The sequence below is a fragment of the Lissotriton vulgaris genome, unplaced genomic scaffold, assembly GCF_964263255.1.
Source record: "Lissotriton vulgaris unplaced genomic scaffold, aLisVul1.2 SCAFFOLD_1316, whole genome shotgun sequence".
In the NCBI taxonomy this organism is placed as follows: Eukaryota; Metazoa; Chordata; class Amphibia; order Caudata; family Salamandridae; genus Lissotriton; species Lissotriton vulgaris.
This window is the reverse complement of record NW_028253720.1, coordinates 318,194-344,805: the sequence shown is the minus strand read 5'-3', so window position 1 is coordinate 344,805 and position 26,612 is coordinate 318,194. Positions and strand designations below refer to the sequence as shown.

Below are 26,612 nucleotides of genomic sequence, written 5' to 3'. Positions count from 1 at the left end.
AAAAAAAAGCTACTTTATTAAAAAGCAGTCCCAGACATGGTGGTCTGCTGAGCCCAGCAGTCCACCATCCCTGGTAGGGCTGGCATTCCCAATGGGCTCGTAAATTGCGAGAGGCTCATTAATATTAATGAGCCTTGCAATTTGCGAGCCCATTGGGAATTGCAAATCAGTGTAATAACAACTACTGTACATTTCATTTAGCGCCTCGCAATTTGTGACTCACAATGAGTCGCAAATTGCGAGGCGCAAAATGAAAGGGTTGTACATATGGCCCAGGGTCAATTAACCGATCTAGTGTTGGTAGACCGCCACAACCATCGCTCGCTGCAGTGGTGGAACCCTCGAAACTTAGCAAAAGGGCAGCCTTTCATAGACCCGATTCCACAGATACATCGTTAACCGGTTGTGGTGCCCATCTTCTACATTACAAAGTCCAGAGGGCCGCGGTCGGACAAGCACAAACGTCTCCACATCATCTACCTGAAACTTCTAGCAGTGTTCCTTAGCTTTTCTCACCCAACTTGTAGGCAAGACTGTCTTAGTTCACACTGACAACATGACAGCAATGTACTACCTACAGAAACAGGGAGGGACTCACTCTTTCCAGCTGTCGTGCCTTGCACAAAGCATTTGGGTTTAGGGGATTCACCAGAAAATCTATCTCCTAGCAGAACACCTCCCAGGGGTAGGCCTTCAGATTGCAGCCCTGCTTAGCAGACACAAGCAGCAAGTACACAAGTGGGAACTTCATCCCCAAGTTCTTCTTCCCTACTTTCAAAAATTGGCTTTTCTACAAATAGATCTGTTTGCAACAGTACACAACGCAAAATTCCCAAACTTTGCATCTAGGTTCCCACAACCAGCATCCAAAGGCAATGCCCAATGGATGATTTGGTCAGTTATATTTGCTTACGCTTTTCCGCCTCTCCTGCTAATTCCATTACTTGTTCGTAAACTCAGACAAACGTCCCTCACACTGATCTTAATAGCCCCCACATGGGCTCGCAACCTTGGTACACCACCCTGTTAGAACTCTCAGTGGTTCCACATCAAAAGCTACATCTCACACCTTGTCTCCTCACTCAGATCCATGGGGAAGTCGGACATCCAATTCCCAGAGAACTCAACCTAGCGATTTGTCTCCTGAAGTCATAGAGTTTGGTTATTTACAACTACAACCAGACTGTATGAATATTTTCAAGGAAGCTAGAAAGCCTACTACTAGAGCATGTTATGAGGCAAATGGAAACTTTTTGTTGCCTTTTGTAACAACAACAATATCAATCATCTTGATGCTTTTGTGCAGAACATCATTTGTTATCTGTTGCATTTACAGCAATGTGGATTCACTTACACATCCATTTGTTTACACCTGGGAGTCGTAGGTGCACACTTGCAAAATAGACAACACCTATCTCTCTTCAGAGTACCAGGATTAAAAAGGGTTATACCGCCAAGTATTCCCCCCTGCTCCAGAGTGGAACTTAAACCGTCCTTACAAGGCTAATGGGCCCGACTTTTGAACCAATGCACAAGTGTCCGTAGAGTTGAAGAACTTCAGGCATTACCTATACAAGAGCCTTTCTTTTAACTTCACTAAGATAGAGTAGTTCTACGTACCAATCCTAAATTTCTCCTTGAAGTAGTTTCTGCTTAGGGGTAATTCATGTGCAATATCAAATTAAAATAACATAACATTAGCATTTTCATTATTTATTGAACCGTCGTAATTCTGGTATAGAATGTATGTGCTGCAATGATAATAGAATCAGATAAAAGTAATTAGCAGTATAAGCATAATGAACAAAATAAATAGTTCCACCATCTTTCTAAAACAATGTACATATGCAAGCATAGAACAACTATGTATGCGTTTTCCTACTATGCTTTCCCGTGTGTGTGTGTCTGTTGGTCTCTGTGTTTCTTTCTCCCATTCCCTGTAGAGAGAGTATGTAGCTCCCCGTTGTAGAAGAGTCGGTCAAGAGGGAACACACTGCATTGAATAATTTCTTGTATGCACTTTTTATTAGTATTATAGGAAATCACAATGATTGATTGTCTCTGTTATATTCTTCTTTCTCACAGGGTCTTCCACTTCAGTCCCTTAGGTGAGCCTCGGCCGCCGTCGTCCCTCGGACAGAAGGAAAAGACTCAGGTAAGTGTTTTTGCTTTAGGGTTTAATCAAGGGAGGATTTGAGGGATAAATAATAGCTATGCATAAATGTCAAGGGAGGGGGTAGAGGTTGGAGCAACCAAAGGAAAAAGAGTAGCCGATGATTTCTGCGCTTGTCTTTCTTTTCTGTCTCACTTATTTCCTTTTCCATGGGTCCCTTTCAACCCTCAGCCTCCCCTCCCGTCCCTCTCTGACTCAGCCCCTTTCCAAAAGCCCCGTAGACGCCCACGCACCTTGAAGAGTCACGTCACTCCGGGGCCATGGTGTGGTGACTCCACGTCTTTCAGTGAGGTCTGGTCTTCTGTTTCGGCTTTCCCTCCTCTGCCAGGTTCGGGTTTTACGCTCACCGACAAACTGTGACCTCCTCTGGGCTCCAGTTCTCTCTCTCAGAAGGCTGTTAGGCCTTCTCTGTCTTTCCGGTCTTCCCCCGCTGGTTTCTCCGCCTCGCGTTCCTGTGCTGCGTGCAGCTGGATCAACTACTGACCAACCTGACGCGCTCTCCACCCGCCTTCTTTAAGCGTGTATCCTCTGATGTCCGTCCTCAGCTGTGGCTTAAAGGGGCCGCCTGCCGATTCCCCTCTCTCCACTTCTTGATGACAGCAAAGCAGATAACTGGTAAAAGGGGACTGTGAATATAGGAGGGGAGAAATATACGAAGGGATGGCATGGCACTCCTTATCCTCTATCCCATCGTCTACCACAAGGGCTACCTGACACACCCCACCCCCAGACGTTTCCTGTTCGGGGAAATGAGGAATGCGTGAAAGAAAGTCAGCAACTTGGTATGCAGAGTATAAGAGATGACAATGCTAAAACTAGTGCCCATCCTGGAATAAAAGAAGACATACCTAAAAATAGCTTATCCTAAAAACCCACCTTCTAAAAACAAGATACCAAACAACAGGAAAAACTTAGGAGCTTCAGGTGATGTCCCTAGTGTCTGATTACTGGTGTTTGTTTAGGTTTACAGGAGTCCAGAGGTTACATAGCAGACCTTGTCTATGCATGCCGTGTATTTTTCATTCATTATTGTAGTATTTATGAAATCCACTCATCGTGTGCCAGAAGGGAGATGTATTTGGCTACAGTTGTTTAGATAGCGCCAGATTAGATCAGGTCTGCGTCTCCTGCTCCCCAGCTTGTTCCCGTAAAAGTGCATCAATGTCTCCTTCCCTTGGAAGCAAATCCACCTGTATTCCAGTTTAAGCATATTTATTCTCATAGAATCACTTTCAAAATCCACTGTTCCTCAAGTAAATTCAAATTCAGTCTGCCCAATTGATTTTGGGGGTTCTCCCTTCATCAGGGTGAGCATGTGAGGAATCTATATTATATGTAGTATGCGGAAAATAGTGACATAAGAATAAACTTGCAATGCAATCTAATCCTACAGATACATACATTATTAGTTTACAACATGTCCTGGTAGAGCCTAACCGCATGTCTGCGTTTGTGTTATACCAGGGACTCCACCTTTTCGATAGTGAGAGCTACTCTGACCGAGGAGAATCATCCTGATCTACTGCCTTTATCACGTGGCTTAGCTAAGGGTAGATGAATGCCAAGCAACTTAATTGCTGCCCTAGAGCGCCCAGTCCTGCTGCAGTGAGTACATAGCATTTGTAGCACTGGGTTAGGAAAGGTTTACCTGTAGGGCCCTAACACTTTGTTGCACTGTTAGGTTTACCTGCGGAACCCCAAGCATTTATGGTACAGGTAGGAACGGTGTATCTGTGGGGTCCCCAGGGACCCGTTTTGTTCATTTTATTCTTATTAACGACTCACATCTGAGCAGTGAGTGTTTCACTGAGGGTTGTGGCCTCTTTTTCCTGCAATACATGGGATGGCATTGTTCTCTCTAAGTGAGTGTGAAGACAGAATAGTTTTATTATCTGGTGAGTTGCCCTACTGTTCATTGGCTCCTGTTCAGATCCTGGCCCTGCTTTAACAATTCACGATTAATGTTCAGTAGTGGCAGTCACAGTATAAGGACTGTGAGCAAGACCTGCTGTAGAGTTTTCGCTGTCCTAGGAAATATGTCTCAATGTAGGAAAGGGCCTGTTTTGGACATGGTTAGCCTTCACTTTTTACCTGCAAAATGATATAGTATTTACTGGAAGTGCACAGGGTCCCTGCCAACCAGGTCCCCTGAGCCCGATTTCCTTCCCTTAAGTGTACCAGTCGTTTCCACGATTGTCAACGCATTAGCTCACTTATAAGTCCCTTGTAAAAGATACCTCGGGTACCAAGGGCCTTGTTGTTGAAGAGGGTCTCTAAAGGCTGCAGCACAAATTATGCCACCCTAAGGGACCCCTCACTAAGCACATACATACATACACACACACATACATACATACATACATACACACATACATTCATACTGCCACTGCAGCTGTGTGTCTTGGTGCAGACAAAACTGAAGAGTCGACATGCCACACATCCCTGTATGCGATGCCCATAGGGACTGTCTGAGATATCGGTAAGACACCCCTGTAGCAGGCCTTTTAGTGCCCGCTGCTTTAGGGATATCTCCTGTGAGGGCATATCTGCATGAGCAGATATGCCCCTGCAATATCCTTGTCGATTCTGGGATATTGCAAGTGACCAGGGAAGCTCTATAGTAAGTACATTGGCTTCACACTTGTCATTACGAGTTCCACAGCTCCAGGAAGGTTTCACTGAAATATGGGATATTTTCTACCAAACATCTCAGCATAATAAACCTGTGCCGATTGCAGTGTCCGATTTATTAAAAATTGCACACAGAGTGCCCCTTAGAGGGGTCCCCCAAGATCTACCAATCCTTAGTGTGATCATCAACTGACCTGAGCCAGCCTTCTACCACCAGACAGTGTTCTGATCTCATGGGTAGAGTGCCTGTGCACTTTGAGGTCGAGAACAATCCCTTTCCTGGGTGGAGGTGTTCACTCCTCCCCTGGTCAGGAAGAGCTATCTGTGGCAGGGATTTTCAAAGGACTTGCCGCCTTTGTAATGCGACCCCAGACTTTCCTGTTAGAGGGAGCAAACGATCTTCCTGTCCTCACCTCCTTTTTGGCGCGAAGACAGGTGGAAAACCTTAGATAGAATAGGAGGTGTGCCCCCCGTCCCTTCTGCCAACTCCACCCCTCAGGTGCTGGAGGCGAGGTGAAGTACACTTTGTAGTGCCTACCATCTTGAAGATGGTGGGACTTATCCAATCAGGGCTAGAACTATGTCCCCATTCCCACAGGAGGTGGGCATGATAAGAAGGTGTAGACACCCCTGGAAAGTGGCCCATTGGCCACTACCTTTTACTCCCTTGTAACACCCTTAAATCAAGATTTTAGGTGGCATCCTCAGAACCTGAATTTCAATTCCTGGCGACCTAAGAAGAGCCGGGCACTGCAGCCTTCTCTGTTGGTGAGGCTCTGTAGAGAACTACGGGCATGGTCCCAGCCCTACTGGCCTGTATGCATCCCTGGATGATCCTGAACCAAAAGTCAACTCATCTTGCAGACCAAGGTCTCCAGAGAAAAGCAGACCTATTCACAAAGCAACCCTCTTCAAAGTAAAGACTCTGTGACCTGAAGAACTGCGCAGCCTGCCCCCCTGGTTTTACCTCTGCACCCAATGCCACCAGCCCGAGTCCAAGTGGCCCACCTGTTCAGCAAGGTTCTCCTGCTCTCAAGAGCCCAACTCCACCATGAGCTGACCTCTCCTGGACTCCTAGAAGTTGCCTGCAGCTTCTGCAAGAAGACCCCTCAACCGCGACCTGCACTGGTTAGCCATTTCTGACACCAAAAGGCACCCCTTCACCCGTCCATCCTGGGCCTTGCTGAAGAGGACAAAAGGTGTTCCTACGTTCCTGAGCATCATAATTTACCTCAATGGCTTTTGGTTTCCTTCGATCGGCCTCATGGCTGGAGCCTGCAGCCTTTTTCAGATTTTCCATTGCTTTTCATTGGGCACCCGATGCTGTGTTGGCACCCTGCATCCAGCCGCCCCTGTGCCGCTGGTGTTGTAGTGTTGGTGCTGTCTTGGCCCCTGCTCAGTTTTAGCCTCAGCCCCGAAAACTGTTCCTCCAAGCCGCTGCTTCTTACCTGTAGGCATCCTCTGTCCGATTGCCCCAGTCCCCTTTATTTTGTATTCAGTGACTGACCTTGAACTTGCACCATGTACCCGCCCACCCCTTTGTCGCTTGTGGTGCACTGTTGGTGCTGAACTGAACCTTGCCCTGTACTGACCTTAACTTCCGAAGACTGTCTTGTAAGTCAATGTTGCGTATACATATGTTTAATGTTTTTTTCCTCCCATTGCTTAACATTACAAAGTCTGAAAATTGCAGTGTCCACCTTTTATATTGAAAATTATGTATATTATTATTTATATTGCGAAATGTATTTACCTAAGACAAAGTTCTGTGGTTCTGCAAAATAAATCCAACCAAGTGTCATTTTTATGAATTGGTCTCAGATTTAATCATTGAGTGTGTGTCTCTTTTATTGCCACGGTGTGTACAACAAATGCTTACGACTACCCTCGGATAAGCCTAACTGCTCTTTCACACTATTACAAAAGAGAGCATTAGTATTATCTACTTGAGCCTCTGTAAAGCCTTTGGGGATCCACTGGACTCTCTGCTCACTCTACCTCTTTTTGGTGTAGTATATAGAGAGCCAGCTTCCGACACTGGTGGCGCAGCGGTAGGGTACACGACACACTCTACCTCTTTTTGGTATAGTATATAGAGAGCCAGCTTCCTACACTGGTGGCGCAGCGGGAGGGTACACGGCACACTCTACCTCTTTTTGGTATAGTATATAGAGAGCCAGCTTCCTACACTGGTGGCGCAGCGGTAGGGTACATGACACACTCTACCTCTTTTTGGTATAGTATATAGAGAGCCAGCTTCCTACACTGGTGGCGCAGCGGGAGGGTACACAACACACTCTACCTCTTTTTGGTATAGTATATAGAGAGCCAGCTTCCTACACTGGTGGCGCAGCGGGAGGGTACACGGCACACTCTACCTCTTTTTGGTATAGTATATAGAGAGCCAGCTTCCTACACTGGTGGCGCAGCGGTGGGGTACACGACACACTCTACCTCTTTTTGGTATAGTGTATAGAGAGCCAGCTTCCTACACTGATGGCGCAGCGGTAGGGTACACGACACACTCTACCTCTTTTTGGTATAGTATATAGAGAGCCAGCTTCCTACACTGGTGGCACAGCGGTAGGGTACACGGCACACTCTACCTCTTTTTGGTATAGTATATAGAGAGCCAGCTTCCTACACTGGTGGCGCAGCGGTAGGGTACACGACTTTGCATTTGCTGGACCACCCTGACAATAAGTGACAACAAGATTCAATCCAGAAATTGCCTTTCATTAAATTGTAGTTTTGCAAATTGACTATTTTTCCAAATTTTGAAATATGTCAGGGCCCTGGTTCGGTCCCCTTGAGTACAGCTGTTTCAAAAGTCAAACTCTTGCTGTAGTTAGGAAACCAGTATTAGGGTTTTTTCCTTTCCAAAATGGTTCCAAACTTTTCAAAGACACTGAGTGCTAGAAGTAGTCACTCAGAAGAGCTGATACAGGTGGAGGGAATCGACCTCACACCTTATGCCTTTAAGTATAAAATAGCGCAGAGGCTTGGGTAAAACCTATAGGCTCAGGACTGGGTCAAACCCGACCAAAGCAAGGCTCCAGGATCTTTTGGCGGAATATGACAAAGAGCATCCAGAGGATGACTCTGATCTTACAGATCAAAATACTGACACTAGGAGTTACAGTGTGACACCCCAAGACAAAAAAGCCTCTTCAGACGAAGAGCGTGCTCTGCAAAGACTAGCCAGGAGGGCAGCTCTAGAAGCCCAACTCCTAGCTACAGAAGAGAGAGAAAGGAGTTTGGCCTAGGACCCATCTTTGGTGGCATCACAATCATAAATAAGGAGAAAGTAGATTCATTTGACCCTAAAAACCCCAGAGGGATTGGCCCAACATTATTTGAGGGTGATGATATCACCAAGTGGTTCATTGCTTTTGAACAGGCCTGTCTTAGCAGGCAGGTCCTCAGGAAGCTGTGGAGTGCTATCCTGTGGGAAATATTCTCAGAAAAGTGCAGTGATAGACTCCTGACACTCAGTGAGAAAGAGGCTGAATCCTATGACCTCATGAAGGGTACCCTAAGTGAGGGCTTTGGATTCAGTACGGAGTATAGCACCAGTTTCAGGGAGGCTCAAAAAACCCTGAGCCAGGCCTGGGTAGATTTTGTAGACTATTCACTGAAATCAGTAGGAGGTTGGTTAGTAGGTAAGAATGTGCATTCCTTTGAAGGGCTTTATCATTTGTTAATGAAGGAGCATCTTTTAAGTAATTGTTACCAAGGGAAGCTACATCAATTCCTGGTAGACCTTGGTCCACTTTCTCCTCAAGAGTTGGGGAAGAAGGCAGACCACTGGGTCAAAACTAGGGTGACCAAGACTCCTGCTGGTTGGGGGAGACCAAAAGAAAGAGGCCAGAAAGCGACCCTAGGGAAATGGGGTAACCTGAAAAAGAAAGATTCTACTTCAGGCCCCCAAAAACCTGCCAAAGGGTGGGTACCAGGGTAAGAACTGGGATCCTAAGAAGGCTTGGTGCCATGGCTGTAGGTCACTTGGGCACTGACCTTGAGACTCTGGCTGTAAAAACAAGAAGTATACCTCTGGTCCACCTGCATCCCTGTAGCTGGACACCTTGGCCAGATGGTGAAGTAGATTTGTAACTTCGGTCCCATCTGTCAAGCCAGTGGCACGACAGGTGGGCACCCAAAGACCCTCTTAATCCCGCTTCCAGTTGTTGGCGTTCCATTTGAAAAGGCAATGATTGACATTGTTGGTCCCCTTGACCCCCTACAGCATCAGGGAACAGTTCTGCTGGTAGTAGATCATGCCTCCAGGTATTCTGAGGCTATTCTCCTCAGGACTACCACTGCTGCTGCAGTGGCTAGAGCCCTCATTAGCATCTTTACCAGGGTGGGCTTCCCTAAGGGGGTGGTGTCATACCGAGGTACCAACCTCATGTCTGGCTACTTGAAACACATATCGAAGGAGTGTGGCGTGAATTACCGCTTCACTACCCACTACCACCCACAATGTAATGGCTTTTGTTTTTTAGAACTTTATATTAATTTTGTCAACATACAACCTGGCATTCAGAGTATACATAGACATATAATACCAATATAAACATCATTTGGGTGTCAGCTCAATACTTAGTTGTGTGGCATGCACCATTTCTTCGACAGCTAGTTGCCAGAAGGAGTGTATTGCATCGCAGGGCCATGGTTAATGTAAGAAATCAGCCCTCACAGTGTTGCAGCACAGGCATAAATCTGGGCAAGACACGACTATTCGATAAAGGTCTTGTGGCGTTAAGTAGGTTCTTCGTAGAAAATTATAAAGTATCAGTCGAAAATGGGCATTACTAGAAACCATGCACGTTAGTTCACAGGCCCGCTGCCAGTCTTGATCTTCCATTGGAATGTCAAAGTCTAAATTCCAGGCCTCTTGGGTCCGTGTGTAGTGTCTACTGTACAGTTTTAAGAGCAGCCCTTTGAGGGTGCGGGGGGTCGTGGCTCCTCCTCTTCCTTTCGGGGAGGTTACAACCAATACCAGCAGTACCATCCCTATCAGGACCAACCGCGTTACTACTCCTCCCTGCAACAGCAGTCGTTTCGACAGCTCCAGGCTGCCTCTTACAAGCAGTACAGAGGGAAATCCTCCTGCTGAGGTTTGTGAAATTCCCTCCAAATTCTCCCCACAGAGGTCCTCCTCCTGCCCGTCTAAAGGAACTTTTATGCCAAATCAATCTCATGTTAAAGAAAGGAGCGATCAAACTGTCCCAAATATTCAAAGGGATGCAGGCTTCTATTCAAGATTCTATTCTGGACCTTCGTTCCCTCAAAAAGTTCCTCAAGAAGCAAACTTTCCGGATGTTGTCTCTTCTAGAAGTGCTTCAATTACTGTCTCAAGGGGATTACAAGCCAACGCTGGATCTTCAAGAAGCCTATTTTCATGTCCCTATTCTACCCAGGCACAGAAAATTCCTGCGCTTCAGAGCGGCTGGCAGAGATTTCCAATTCCAAGTCCTTCCATCTGGCCTTCGCTCTGCACCCGAATGTTCACCAAAGTCTTGGCACCGTTGGCAGAACATCTTGTTCTAGATGGTGTCCAAATATTTTGCTAACTCGACTACTGCCTTATAAAGGCGCAGTCGTTCGCAGTCGCAACCAGACACACTCAGTCATGCCTGTCTCTGTGTCTTTCCATCAATCTGGAGAAGTCTCAGTTCACCCCCTCTCAAGTGACGACCTTCTTGGGGACCATCATAGACACACAGCAAACAAGGGCTTTTGTCTCAAACGAAAGACAACAGCTGATTTCCAAACTGGCAACTCTCCTGGGCACATAACATTATGTTTCTGTTCAACAGTTCAAATCGCTTCTGGGGATGCTGTCTTCCGGTATTCCCCTAATTCCCAACTGTCGCCTCAAAATGGGACCCCGACTGGAGGAACTCGACTATCAATTGCAACAAGTCTCAGGGTCCTTCGACAATGTCATCAACATCACGTCTCAGATACGAAGAGCATTGCTATGGTGGACTCTCATACCAAACATCTCAGCAGTTCGTTTGTAGTGGACACTCCAAGTTTCATCCTCACGACAGACGCCTCCCTCGAAGGGTGGGTAGCGCATCTTTAAGCCCTCGCAGTCAAGGGGAAATGGGACACCCACCTATGAACTTGGCACATAAACCTTTTTGAGTTACTGGTGATATTCCTGGCTTTGAAGTCCTCTTGCACCCTCACTCAAGGAGCTTCAGTGTTGGTCCGAAACGGACAACACAACAAGCATGCATTATGTGAACAAACAAGGGGGCACAAGATCCACTTTGCTATCCCTACAAGCTCAGTAAATTTGGGATTGGGCAATTCAACATCAGATCACTTTAACAGCAGTCCATGTTCCGGGGGTGTCCAACCTTCTAGCGGACTCCCTGAGCAGGTCGGTCTCGTCAAACCACTAGTGGGAACTTCATCAGCCGACACTGAACCGCATCTTTCAGCTTTGCGGACACTCCAATCTGGATTTATTCACGACCAACCTGAACCGCAAATGCACATTCTATGCAAGTTGGCTTCCCCACTCAGAATCGTGCAGGAATGCGTCAAAAATATATGCTCACGCTTTTCCACTGATTCCTCTAGTCGCAAGGGTACTTTGGAAAATGCGGAAAGAACCCTGCTGCATTCTTCTCATAGCCACCAGATGGCCTCGCCAGTTCTGGTTTACGGAGCTTCTCCTTCTGTCGGAGTGCAATCCAATTTGGCTGCGCCCAATTTCGAATCTTCTTACTATGAACCACGGCCTGATCTGCCATCCGGATCCAACTTCTCTGCGATTGGCAGCCTGGCGCCTGAGCACTATGAGTTTGCTAATTTGATTATTCCTCCGGACTGCAGGGAGGTCCTCACTAACGCTAGAGCACCCTCCACTAACAAAACCTACAAACGCAAGTTGAAACGCCTCTATCTTTGATGTGAAGCTTCAAATTTAAATTCTTCAGTTTAACTCAGATAGAGATGCAGTAGGTAAAATCCCTCTTAAACTTTCGCTTGAGTTTTGGCCATTATCCCCTGCTACTCCATTGGCTCCCAGTATTGTGGTACGTAATCTGGGAGTCATGGTTGATAGGAAATTGACATTAGAAAACTATGTCAACAAAACAGCTGGAAGTTGTTTTACTCTGATCAGAGCATTTTGGAAAATACTTCCGATGTTCTTTTAACAGAACAGAGCGCTGATAGTCCGGAGCACCATCCTCAGTAAGCTGCACTATTGTAATGCCCTGTTCCTAGAATCCCCGCAATAGCTGATTGAGAGATTGCAGAGAGTACAGACCATGGCGCCCAAATTGGTTCTAGTGCAACCACGCCGCTCCTCCGCCTCCCGTGCACTCTCAGATTTACACTGGCTGCCAGTCTCGCAGAGGATACGATTTAAGGCACTATGTATAGTATTTAAGGCTCCACATGGTCACGGGCCTAAATCTCTGCAGGAGAAACTGACATGGTATGTCCCTCCACGAGCGCTGCGCTCCTCATCGGCTAATCTGGTGAGGGTGCCTAGAGTTAGGAAAGTCAAATCAGGAGGTAGGGCCTTCAGTGCGGCAGCGTCCCGCCTTTGGAATACTCTTCCATTTGATACAAGACAAATAGACAACATCCTGCAGTTTAGAAAAAGGTTAAAAACCCGGCTCTACCCCTGAGTATGCTCCTTGGCATCCTGCTAACTCCTTCCTGGCAGGGGACACAGTATCTCGGCCCTAAGCTAACCGCCTGAATCACAGCGCCAGGTTACCCGTAGAGTGTCAGTTGCGCTTTACAAATGATGATAAATAAAATAAATAAATGCATGTTCACCCTGTTCACTCTATGCCAGAGCAGCTTCTGCCTTTTACAATTAGCAAAATCCGGACTCTCTCACTCTACCCTGAAGGTTTTTTTGGCTGCAATTTCCAGATATTGGCAGGATGGCGCCAATTCTCTTTATTCTTCAAGAATTATTCAACAATTTTTCAAAGGCTTATTTCAGATGTTCCCTAAAATTCGACGCCCGCCTCCTCCTTGGCATCTGGACATTTTGTTGGCACAACTCATGAAGTCCCCATTTGAGCCCATTCGTAGCGCTGATCTTAAATTCATCTCCTGGCAGACATCACTGCTTTTAGCTCTTACTTCGAGTCAGCAAGATACAAGCTTTTACTATCAAACCACCTTTTCTTCAATTCACCAAAGACGCTGTGTTGCTCCGCACTAATCAGGCCTTAATTCCTAAAGTTCCATCTGATTTCCACCTGAATGAACCGGTCATCCTAAAGACTTTTTTCCCTAATCCACAGTTGCCAGCAGAAAAGACTTTACATTCTCTAGATGTTAAGAGTTGTTTGAAATTTTATTTGCAAAGAACAACCAGTATCCGTAAAACTGATCAGCTCTTCATAGCCTACGGCAGGATGCGTAAAGAACCTCCAGTTGCTAAACAGACTATTGCGCGTTGGATATCTGAGCAATTTCCTTTTGCCATCAGCAAGCAGGCAAGACACTTCATGCAATGATTAAAGCGCACTCTACCAGAGCAGTCTCTTCTTCTACTTCTCTCTTTGCTGGTGTGCCTCTTCATCAGATTTGCAGAGCTGCAACCAAGCACTACTGTCTGGAAGCTGCCAACAATGCTGACACAGCTGTGGGGCAAGCAATGCTACGTAATCTTTTTAAGTAAGGTGAGCCTCTGTTTCTTACCTTCTCCTGCACACATTGTATATATGTATACATTTCTGCTTTTGCAGATGTGCCCATGTTTACTGCTATACTGTAATATAGGTATATGTATTCTCTCGTACTCTGTTTACGATTTACTTATGACTTACCATGCACAATTCTCGAATTACTGCTATCTACTCTGATTCAAGCATGTGAATCTATGAAAGATACCCCAATACTGGAGAAGAACATAAGTTACTTACCTGAAAACTGTGATTCTCCAGTATTGGTATCTTTCATAGATTCACATGTGACCCACCCACCTCCGCTCAGAGGCTCCCCTCTTCTCCTTGGCTCCTATGCCACACTTGTGCTCAAAAATCGGAAAAGCAGAGCCTCTGAGGAGAAGGTTCCAGAGGGTGCAGTTCCCTGACTGGCTGGAGTTTGGACCACATCTAATGACTTGGACAAGTTATTAAAGTGACACGTTTTTTCCTATTAACTTCTATGTTACAATACTTCCTATTGCACTTTCCGCTATGCTTTCGCTATGCTATTGCTATATTGCTATTTATTCTATGTACCGTAAGACTCCCACTTCGGCTCTGGGGAATTATTCAAGCATGTGAATCTATAAAAGATAGCAATACTGTAGAACCACGGTTTACAGGTAAGTAACTTCTGTTCATCTTCCTGATCTTCCGGAGCTGAAAAAAGCAGGTAGAGACCACCGTCCCAATCTGGGATTTCATAGACAGATCGCAGCAATTGTGATGCCAAGTCTTTTACTTGATCTAGATGGTAGGGGTGGGTTTCCCAACTCAGTCGGACAAACATTAGAGTTCCAGGGCCAGTTTTGTCTGGGTTTAAATGCAGGTGGTTACTGTTCATCCAGCTACCAATATGTAACATGGTAGTTTGAAAGTTACTAACGGAGGCTGCAGACTTGTCGATTTCCAAGATCAGTTGATGATCGTCAGCGTAGTTGAAAGTGCATACCTTTCTTTAGCCTAAGGATTGAATTAGAGGATACAGATACAGATTAAAAAGGTGCAGTGACAGGGAGGAGCCCTGCGGCACCCCACAAGTCAATTTGACTTTAGAGGAAGAGAATTGGGCACAGCGTACAGCTTGAGTGCGATCCTCTTGGAAAGCCACTTAAGGGCCAGGCCCTGTATCCCTGCATTACTCACATTATCCACTAAGAGGGCGATGAAGGCTCTATAGAGGAAGGTTAGTCTCATCCTCTTTCATTTGTGGGGGAGGGTGTCATGAATACACGTACCTCTTTTGGACATTATTAGCCCCCACTTGTTGCCTGGAAAATATTGTGGTTTCGACTGGAAGTGCACAGAGTCCCCTGCCAACCAGGTCCCTTGTGCCAGATCTCCTTCCCTAAACTTTTCCCGTCATTTCCACAATTGGCACCCCTTTGGCTCACATATAAGTTCTTTGTAAAAGGTACCCCTGGTACCAAGTACCTTGTGGTTAAAGAGGGACCCTGGGCTGCAGCACAAATTATGCCACCCTAAGGGGCCCCTCACCAAGCACATTCATACTGCCACAGCGGCCTGAGTGTCTTGGTGCAGACAAAACTGAAGAGCTAACCTGTGTGCCATACCCATGAACACTGCTAGAGGGGTGTCTTACCCATATCTCAGGCAGGGAGTTACATTTAAAGTTCGCAGATTTATATTGTGCGGCTCATCACCCGTGATGGTTTCCAGACGCTGTCTATGGTCACGGGGTGATACAGTGATTTGCCCAGAATCACAGGATGTTGCGCTGAAGCAGAGACTTGAGCCTGGAACCCCATTTCCCGAGTCGGCAGCTCTTGCTGCTGCACCACATCCTCTCCCCCTGTGAGGGCATATCTGCATGAAATGCCCCTGATGCCCCTGCAGTATCCTAGTCGATTCCTGGATATTGTAAGTGACCAGGGAAGTCATAGTAAGTACATAGGCTGGACACTCGTCATTATGAGTTTGCAGCTCCATGATGGCCTCACTGAAATATGTGATGTTTGGCACCAAGCATCTTAACACAATAAACCTGCACTGATTTGTGTCGATTTTATTAAAAATTGCACACAGAGGGCCCCTTAGAGGGGTCCCCTGAAACCTACCAATCCTTAGTGTGGTCATTGATTGGCCTGAGCCAGCCTGCTACCACCAGACTGTGTTCTGACCTCAGGGGAGAGTGCCTGCGCACTCTGAGGCTGAGAACAATGCCTTTCCTGGGTGGAGGTGTTCACATCCCCCCTGGTCAGGAAGAGCCATCCGTGGTGGGGAGCTTCAGAGGTCTTGCCTCCTTTGTAATGCGACCCTAGCCTCTCCTGTTCGAAGGAGCTGGCCTCCATCCTGTCCTCACCCCTTTTTGGCAGCAGGACAGGTGGGAAACCTTTGATAGAAGAGGAGATGAGCCCCCCTCTGCCAACTCCACCTCTCGGGTGCTGGAGGCTAGGTCAAGTACACTTTTCAGTGCCCACCATCTTGAAGATGATGGGACTTATCCAGTTAGGGCTAGGACTGTGTCCTCTCACAGAAGGTGAAAAAATTATGCAGGGGTTCTGTCCAAATAACCCTCCCAAACCTGGGCTAGGTACGTCACAAGGATGAAAAAGTAGAACAAAGGGGGTATAGAGGGATCAATTCGACAACAAACGTTATACACAAGATATATTTAATTACCTTGTAATGTCCAATTATTTGTAAAGCATATGATTTCACAAATTTACAAACACAGATATACGCATCACAGGACAAGGTGGCACAACAGCAAAAATAATATATAGATTATACATATTTACAATATTACCTACTGGCGATAGCCAGTAGGTATATATAGTTAGGATTTTTTCTCTATGGAACTTTTGAAAATTCTATGTCTAATAACTTTGGCGTTTGTGGACGGAATTGGCTGAAATTTTCAGGAAAATGGCACATTTTGTTTCTGAGCAGCCCCTGAAAATTTGAGGGGGTTTCGTTGAGGGGGGACCGAGAAAAAAGGGGGGTCCCAAAACGCGTTTTTCCCATTCATTTTTCCATAGGGCGGTTGGCCTCACTTTTAGCTCGAACGGCTGAATGGATTTGCACGAAACTTGGCAAAATTGTAGGGACTGTTAGCCCGATGTGCCTTTGCTAGGTCTCAATATATGTGCTTCAGTGGATTTTGAGAAATTAACGTTCAAAAAAAGATATATATCTGTAACAGCGCTCCGGGTAGCGCTCCGGTTCGCGTACTTTTCGCGTAACGGAACTTTGCGATGCGAAGCTGATTGGCTCTCCGGTGTCTGTCAACATTCTAAACAGTCCGGAGCGGCCGCCATCTTGTCTCTCGGTAGGATCGAGAGACAAGAGGAGGCCAAAACAAAGGGGGAAATGAAGGAAAGGGGGCAAGGTATACCCCTTCTGACCCCCTAGGATTGATGAGGGGGATATTATAGAGCGACGCGGGGCCCAAAAAAAAAAAAAAAATCTGATTTTTTTCGCCGTAGAGACGCGTCTTGGTACGTGAACCGGGCAGCTAACCGGGAAGCTAACCGGCAGTGTAACGGGAGTCTGAGGAGTAGCTGATTGGCTGTCAACATTGTAAACAGTCCGGAGCGGCCGCCATCTTGTCTCTCGGTAGGATCGAGAGACAAGAGGAGGCCAAAACAAAGGGGGAAATGAAGGAAAGGGGGCAAGGTAGACCCCTTCTGACCCCCTAGGATTGATGAGGGGGATATTATAGAGCTACGCGGGGCCCAAAAAAAAAAAAAAAATTCCGATTTTTTTCGCCGTAGAGGCGCGTCTTGGTACGCGAACCGGGCAGCTAACCAGGAAGCTAACCAGGAAGCTAACCGGCAGTGTAACCGGAGTCTGAGGTGAAGCTGATTGGCTGTTAACATTGTAAACAGTCTGGAGCGGCCGCCATCTTGTCTCTCTGTGGGATCGAGAGACAAGAGGTGGAAAAAAAAAAGGTGTAAATGAAGGAAAGGGGTAAGGTAGACTCCTCCTGAACCCCTAGGGTTGATGAGGGGGCTATTAAAGTTCCCCGCGGGGCAAAAGAAAAAAAAAATTGCGATTGCGGTTTTGTTTGCGCTGCAGAGACGATTTGTCACGGTTATGCGATGCATCATGAGGCGTCTCACGGGCTACGTGATACGTCACGTAATAAAGAATATATTTTACAGCTATAGATATTAGCTTTTAAAAAACCAATGAAATTCACTGAAAAAACCATAGGTTATAGACCATATATAGTTAGGAATTTGCATTTACAAAACCTTGAAAATTCACTGAAAAAACCATAGGTTATAGACCATATATAGTTAGGGATTAGCATTTACAAAACCTTATTTTACTCGCATAAAACCATTGAAATTCCATATATAGTTAGTTGCACTAACTATATATCGCGGACCCGCAATCCACTGCTAATGATGTCACATATTACATCATTCATGACATGGTCAGTGACATCACTGATGACATCTCAAATGACATCACTGATGACATCTCAAATGACATCACTGATGACATCACTGACATCTCATTTGACATTATTGATCACATCACTGATGATATCATTTATGTGATAATACAATGAACATCTTCAGAATGTAATATAACCTTAGATACACTCAGTGTAAACAGACACTCACAGACTGTCACACATCCATGGAGTTACTCACACACCTAGTCAGTCATGCAAAGAATCAATCACACCTCCATTTCCTCAACTATACAGTTATACACACCTTACTTATTCAAACATATACTAACACATATTTACTCTCTTATACAATCCCTGATACAAGTTCACAATGATCCATACAGCCACTCTCACATTCACTGGCTCTTATGTTCAGTTATTTATATATGTCAACTCTCACATGGACTGTGTTTTACATATGTACTTACTTTGACATGTAGCACTGAGATATCCATTCACTCACCAATACACTCATGCACACAGTCAACTGTCCATACAGCTGTTTCTACATGCACTTTTGAACCCATACACCTAGGGAATCAACTGCTCACACATCTATGCACAGAGTCATACACCTCCCAGCCACCCACACACATGCTCAGTCTACCATACAAATACTTGGGCAACCATTCAATAACCCATATAGTTACTGATATAGCTACTGATTTAAACATGCAGCAGTTTACAGAACTACATATATAATGATTGCCAAATTAAGACACTTTAGTCACTAACCCATGCACTCAGTGAGACACATTTAATCATTCTCTCATACAGTCAGTCATGCACCTACTAAATCCTTCATCCAGACACTTATACATCCACTCATTCTTCAATATGTAAGACATATTTTAACTTTACAGAAACATACAGTCACTGGGTGTTGTCATCAGTGATGTCATTTGAGATGTCATCAGTGATGTCATCAGTGATGTCACTGACCATGTCATGAATGATGTAATATGTGACATCATTAGCAGTGGATTGCGGGTCCGCGATATATAGTAAGTGCAACTAACTATATATGGAATTTCAATGGTTTTATGCGAGTCAAATAAGGTTTTGTAAATGCTAATCCCTAACTATATATGGTTCTATAACCTATGGTTTTTTCAGTGAATATATATATATATATACATCATACAAATACATTATATACATTACATATAAACAAACAATGTGTACCCTACAAAAGGAAAGAAAAATAATTAGGATGAACAGTATTCACTATAACCTTAAGTGATATAAGCTATAAAGGAAATCCTCTCCTCGCCTAAGTTGTAAATTCTTTATACACAAAAATATAGAGAAGAAGGAGCCAGAAACGAAACACAATAAATCAATATAAGGGGACTCCTTAGAATGGTGTTGACGCAGTCGCGGTCGCGCTTCGGCCAAATATTTCTTTAGGCTTCATCAGGACACGGGTACTGGTGTACACGTCCTCCAAAAAGGAGGGCGTCCACTCAAATGTCCCAAATTGCGTATGCCAGTTCACACGGGGCAAGTCTATACTTCATTCAGCTCCTTCTGGAAACAATCTCAGTGAGCAGAGCCACGGCAAATCCAAATAACAAACACTCAAACCTGCACCCATCCGCTAAGTCGGATCTCACAGAAGGTGGGCATGTTAGATTGCGTAGACACCCTAGGCAGAGGGCCCATTGGACACTACCTGTCACTCCCTTGTAACGCCCTTAAATCAAGTTTTTAGGTGGCATCCCCAGTCCATGAACTTCAGTTCCTGACCACCTAGTTCCCCCAAGCCGCTGTTACTTACCTGTAAGCAGCCTCTGTCCGATTGCCCTAGTCCCCCTGTATTGAGTTTCCAACCTTGAACTTGCAACAGCACCCCGGCACCCACGTGCCGCTGGTGGTGCACTGTTGGTTCTGAACTGAACCTTGTCCAATACTGACCTTAACTTCCGAAGAATGGTCTTGTAAGTGGATGTTGCCTATACGTATGTTGAATGTTTTCTTCACTCCATAGGTTAACATTGCAAAGTCTGAAAATTGCACGAATTATCCACTTTTTATATTGGACAGTACTTCTATTGCAAAACATATTTATTCAAGATGAAATTCTGTGGTTCTGCAAAATAAATCTAACCAAGTATCATTTTATAAATTGATATCAGATTTATTCATTGAGTGTGTGTCATTTATTACCACTGTGTGTACAACAGTGTGTGTCATTATTGCCACTGTGTGTACAATAAATGCTTAACAGTACCCCCGGATACATCTAACTGCTCCCCCACACTACCACAAAAGAGCATTAGTATTATCTACTTTAACCTCTGTAAAATCCCTGGGAATCCACTGGACTCTCTGCACACTATGGTATACTATATTGAGATTTGCATTTGTCTACCCGAGAGGGATGGGTATGCTCAGACGTGAGTCCCATGCTCTCCACACCACTGTAGTCAAGCTATTCTGGCTGAAGACGGCTGAAATGCCAGAAACCGGTCCTCGGAAGCTTGTTTCCGGTCCAGGGAAGGCATGGCTTGGCAGTTCGGGCAGGACTGTTCCCATGAGGCACAGGGTCAAACCGATTTGCATATGGCCATGTCTGAACTGGGGTGGTGTGGAGTGCAAAAAACGATGGATTTAGGCCTAGATCTCTGTACTGGGGTGAATGTATGACATTGTTCTGCATTCTGTCCATCAATTGTTATTTTTGCATACTATATTGAGACTCACACTCGGACAAGCTGGATGTGGAGGGACTGGGACTGGGAAATGTCTTGGAAAACTCAATGTACCAGCTCCCGCTGGATGTGGAGGAGGCCACGACCATTTATAATAATTGGCTTTTGGATGCCTGTGATCAGCTTGTTTCTCACAAAAAATGGACTCCCAAACGGGCCTCTCCTGCAGAGGTTGTCATATGGTTACTACGTTTCTATATATTGTGTTAAGTTAGCATGTGCTTATTAAATGTTTAAAACGCCATATTTTCTTTCTGCTTCGGTTTGCACACGACACCTAATTGTTATTGTAGCTTTCAACCTAGACGAAAGATGTGATTTATTTGAGAATAATATGTTATTGCCCTGGTATCAGTCGTGCTTGGTACACTTGGTACAACTGTCTGCACACTGAGAACTGCACACTCTCAGAATAACCTAACACAAGGTTGCTGAAGGCCTGATCCTCGCACCACGTTAGTCATAACACAAATAATGTTTGTGCCAACATTTGGCTCTACGTGGGTTTAAGATACAGTTACAGGGAATGAATCAACACACTTGATGCTGAGCATGCTGAGAGCTGGTAGCGGTTGATGTGATCTCCTCCTACTGAGAATTAGAGGTATGGGTCCGCCCTGCTAAGAACCCAGATGAGACCTTCTTAGATATAATATAATATGCTAATTAGGGTGCGCGAAATATAGGTGTAACAGATTTCTATAGATTTTTGCATCATAAAATGCTATCACCTTTTGCTTACTATGGATTAGTGACTATGCTGCTGACTCTGATTTTTATAATATGTATATTGATATTATACAAGATATTGCGTTTGAGAATGCTGCATTGAAAAATAAACATTTCAAACTTGCACGTGTATTCTTTGCCTCCCAGTTTCGGTTTGGAATGATAATATAACGAAAGAGTGTTCATGTGTTCCACGATACCTGAGGTACTCTAAGTTCATGTTCTGGATTGTCTAAGTCATTGGTAAGTTATTACTACCGATGAGACACTGTAGCTAGCTTGGTAAGGGGATTTCTGAAACAAAGGTGAGTAGTGGGTCACCCTCACTCACCCAGGTTCTAGATCTCTGTGCACAGTTCTGTGGGAGAATGAAAACCCTGCTACATGGCGCCCATACGTTGATTGGCCTTATATCATGACACTCGAGTAGTATATCATTCAAACCTGGACGCCTTCAGTCCCGTTTCCGGAAAACGGCAGTGTCGGAAAAACCTACCTATTTTTGAAATGGGTCTTTTCAAGCTTGAATCTATCTAAAACGGTTTCTTTGAATTACTACCCAGTTGTGCTACAAAGTGATCTTTGTGTTTTCGCTTTCCTGTGCTGACATGGCACAAGCCGTGGACATCCCGCAGCATAGTCGCATTGCGGTGCGTGACCATTTGCAGATGTATGATGTTCCTTGCTTGGCTGTGGTACTGGTGGTGAGTGCGGAACATGCTTACCCGTACAAACTGTTTTATTCGTGGCTGACATTTCCGGCAGTGGACGCTACTTCTGGTGTGTTCCACTCATACACTGCTTCGGATGTACCTGTTGCGTACGCTCCGTACAGGGCACTGGAAGTTCCTATTGATGCTTGGCAACATGGAGTTTGGTTTGGTGGCGCCCTACTGCACGCTTTAACCGCTTCGAGGTTAGGTCCTTTGTCCATTCCGGGCACTCCTTGGCCCGCTTTGGCTGGGTTAACTCCTCACCCTCGACGAGCCACTTGTAACGTGGCTGATCTGTGGCGGCTTCATGAAGTCGCGGTGGAAGTGATTCGAGCGCTTGTTCATTACACTAGCCGTAATGTTCAGGACGCGGCTCCTAGGGGCGCACAGCTTCGTGCAGAACATGCTGGTCTGAAAATCAATCCGGTCATGGTAAATTCCGTGATGGGTAAAAAGCCCCAGGAAAAGGATGATTTTCCGTTCTGGCTTGCTGAGAAATTCGGCCAGCTGGAAGCTGTGTTTCCCAACACGAGTCCGGGTGATAAGCACCGGATTCTTACACTAAGTTTACCGAAGGATTTGGCTCCTGACCTTGTTGACTGTGAGACCTGGGGCAAGACTTTTGCAGCGGTCTATTCGAGGTGCTATGGCTCCCCGTCTGTGACCAATCTAGGTGGGGTCCTTAAACGTGTTCAAGACGACCACGGACCGGAGTCGGCTGTTGAATTGGGTATGCGCCTGTGTGGCTCCTTTGATGTAGTTTGCGATCTGATCCTTGCAAATGTCAAGGGGGATGCAGTGAACTTTCAGGTTGCTAACGCATTGGCGTTGGTTCCCGAGGCCGAACGACCCCGACGGTTAGCAAGGATAATTGTGGCTGCTTACAAAATGGTAGGCCGCAATGCGATGGGGGTTAAAGCTTTTCCTGATAAGGAGAAGAAGCAGCCCCAGGGTCAGACATCGGACACTAGTGGTCAACAAAAGTCCAAGAAACAAAATTGGCCTAAAAAGCAGAATCAGGGTAAGCAACAACAACAACAAACACAGGTTTCTGCTTCTGCGTCTCCGTTGCCTGTGCAGTCGGACCGAGTTTATGATTTGCGCGACCGCGCGATGATTAAATCGCCTGAGAGGTTTCAGGCTTCTGACCAACGCTCTCCTCGTTCCTTTTCAGGACTCATCGGCTCCGTCAACCGGTGGTGGAGGGAGCGGCAGGGGCCGGGGTGGCCAGCAAGGACGTGGTCAGCCCCGCCCGCGTGCCGGTGGAGATCAGCAGGAAGGCTCTACGCCCAAGAGACCACAGTTTGCTACGAAGAAAGTCGCTGCCCTGACCGCGCATTGTTATGCCCCAGATAGTGAGAACGCGGCTTCGGAATCTGACGTGGGCTCTGACCTTGCTGGACAGCGCAGCAGAGATTACCATAGTGAGAGAGGCCCTCCGTCCACTGTTGAAGGTGACAGCGACTGATTCTTATGTTGTGATTGAAACTGCTGATACGCATGTTGCTCCCCCTGAACGTCTTTTTGAAATTGTCCTATTAATTGAAGGTGACATGCAGCGAACTGTAAAAGGGGTATTTTCGGAAAATCTCTCGTCTACGTATGATATTTTGCTTTCGGAGGCTGACTGGCCCCCACCTTTTGTTCTCGCAGCTCCGCGAGGGGAGGAGGTAATCCTACCCAGCACACTGTGCCAAGAGTGGAAGCGCTGCATTTTGCAGAAGAGTGGGCTCTGGCGCTTGCGCCGGCTGTGTACCGCAATCAATGTGGCTGGGATAAATTGTCACCAAGCCACGAGATTCCTTTACGGTCTCAGCCACAGCCTCAACCTCCATATCCCATACGGCGTGAAGCAAAAGCTTCAGTCGCGGCTATCCTTGAACAATTGAAATATCAAGGTGTAATTGAAACGTGTGTGTCACCGATGAATAATCCCCTTTTTACTTTAGCTTAACAACGAAGGGAAGGGTTTAGCACCCCACTTCCTGGAGAAATGCGCACAGTTGCGCTCTCCGACAACACTGAAAAAATTACAATCTCTACTGGGCTTTCTGATTTTCGGGAGGACTTACATTCCGGAATATGCCCAGCGTATCAAGCCTTTGTATGCTTTGATACAACCAACTTTTTCCAAATCATGCTGGCTGCCTGAGCATTCAGCCATTCTGCAGTCTTTGCAGGCTGATTTGCTCGCTTCTGAATACTTACAGACTCGTGATAACCAAACCAACCTGGTGATAAGAATTATCCCTGGGGCGGTGGGTTTCACGTACCTGACTTTTAATGAAGGAGACACAGTACCTATTGCTTACAAGTCACACTTGTACACTTCGGCTGAATTGCGTTTTTCCACTGTGGAGAAAGTTTTAACGGCTGTACAGATGGCAATTCTTAAGGAACGTGCCCTGTCACAAGGAAAGCGCATGTTGGTTGTTACCCCGTGTCCTGCCTTAGAGGCGGTTACGAAAGCCAGTGTACCTAATTCCAAAGCTTTGCACCCTCGGTGGATTCAATGGGCTGCATCCTTGACGTCCCAGGTTGTCACGTTTATTTTTGACCCCACTTTACGGTCGCAGGAGTATTTACAGTATGAATTTGTTCATCCTGCTCCATTAGCAATGCGGCCGTTGGAGGACTTCCATTGCATCATTTACACTGATGGTTCGGCGCAGGTTGCGCATGGCTCTAAACATGCCTACGTTTCCGCTTGCGCCATTGTGGTCGGGGCCATGGTGAACGATGAGTTCAAGTCCAGTGTCGTGCATACGCAGACGCTTGGGGACTGCACCGCACAATTGGCAGAGCTTCGTGCACTGATGCTTGCATTGGAATACGCTGATCCTAGTGTGACGACTTTGATCGTAAGTGATTCTTACTACTGTGTCCAGTCTTACAATGAGAACTTGTTCTTTTGGATTCAAAATGAATTTCGTGACTCCAAAGGTAGCACAATAAAACATAAAATGATCTGGGTCCGAGTGGCGGAACTGAAAGAGAAGCTGCCACTCGTGTTTGTGATTCATACTCTCGGTCATCAGCGCGTGGGGGTCCACGCTGTTGGCAATTCGCTTGCTGATGAAGCAGCGAAGTCAGCGGTATCAAAATACTTAGTTGCAGCGGTCACGAGGTCCAAAAGCAAAATAGATGATGACATTTTGGCAGCAGTTGCTGCTACGGAGAAGGGAAGTAAATATCCTGCGGGGTTCCCTTCTAAATACACATACCACTTAAGTCCCGATAAGGTTCCTTATGTGAAAATCCCTGAAGTTGGCGAACGTCTAGTTCCCAACTCGGATCGCAGAGCTGCTTTATTTACAGCGGCGCATGAAGGTGTGGCGTCTGCGCATGCGGGCGTCTCAGCCACTGTAACTCAGCTACAACAAAGGTTCTGGTGGCGGGGACTGTACAAACAGACGCGCGATTATGTTCTTAAATGTGACATTTGCCAGCAGATTAAACCTTCAACTGCTGCGCGTCCGCCTCAGACGCAGTTGTACATCTCGAATAAACCGCTTGGATGCGTTTATTTGGATCACTGCGGTCCATTTTCTTCTGATACTGCATACAAGTACATCTTAGTAGCAGTAGATTCATGCACACGCTTTGTGTGGGTATGGCCACATCGGAGCGCTGATTCACGTACTGTCATTAAGGATTTGCGAGTCTTTGTGGGAATTTTTGCCTGTGGTACCTTCCATTCGGATCAGGGTCCGGCTTTTGCCTCTAAGGCGTATAAGGATGCTATGGTTTCGATGGGGGTTCAAGTCAAATTTTCGAGTCCCTACAGACCTGAGGGTAATAGTGTAGTTGAACGAATGAACCGCGACTTAAAGCAATCTTTGACAGCTTGAGTTATAGGCACTGGCAGAAACTGGTTAGCCCACCTCATAGGCGTGCAGCGTGCGCTTAATAATCTCCCTAGAAGGTCTCTGGGTGGGCGGACCCCATACGAAATGCTCTTTGGTATCAAGATGTATGTACCTGACCTCGATGGGCTAGACAGCAAGGCCCAGGCCACGTCCTTTGACGTAGATGAACATTGCAATGTTTTACAGAATCTACAAAAGACCAGAGACAGTCTTGCAAAGGAACATTTGCCCTCCACATCGGATGATGCGCTGCAGATCCCGGTAGTTGGCTGGCTACCCCAAGTTGGAGAACTGGTTCGAGAGAAGATCGATAACAAGAAAGAGTTTGGTCCCTCATATCGAGCACCGGTTCGAGTACTTGGAGTGAAGAGCACAAGAACAGTCATTTTACCACCACTTCCAGGTCGTAAGGAAAACAGATTTATTTCTATTGACAATGTCAAGACACACAGGGTGGCCGATTCTTCATAGCATGACACCGGCTGTATCCTGTCCTTCCATGGTGAGGCACTCTGTGCTGGCTATTACATCTGGTGCAGAACAGGAGGTGTCCCTCGAGATGCCTGCCATATCCAGTCCTTTATTAAATACTATTCCTGATACTAACATTGATGAGCAAAACTACACTTATCCTGCTGATTTATCGATGCCT

At 46.0% G+C, this 26,612-nt stretch overlaps 1 protein-coding gene across 1 annotated transcript in view; it reads left to right on the top strand.

Moving 5' to 3' along the window:
• LOC147660795 (uncharacterized) overlaps positions 1 to 26,612 on the top strand; it is a 62,663-nt gene that overhangs the window by 17,776 nt on the left and 18,275 nt on the right. Inside the window, exon 3 of the mRNA XM_086951460.1 lies at positions 2,086 to 2,155. The gene's annotated coding sequence lies outside the window, so the exon portion shown is untranslated. The remainder of the gene's footprint in view (positions 1 to 2,085; positions 2,156 to 26,612) is intronic.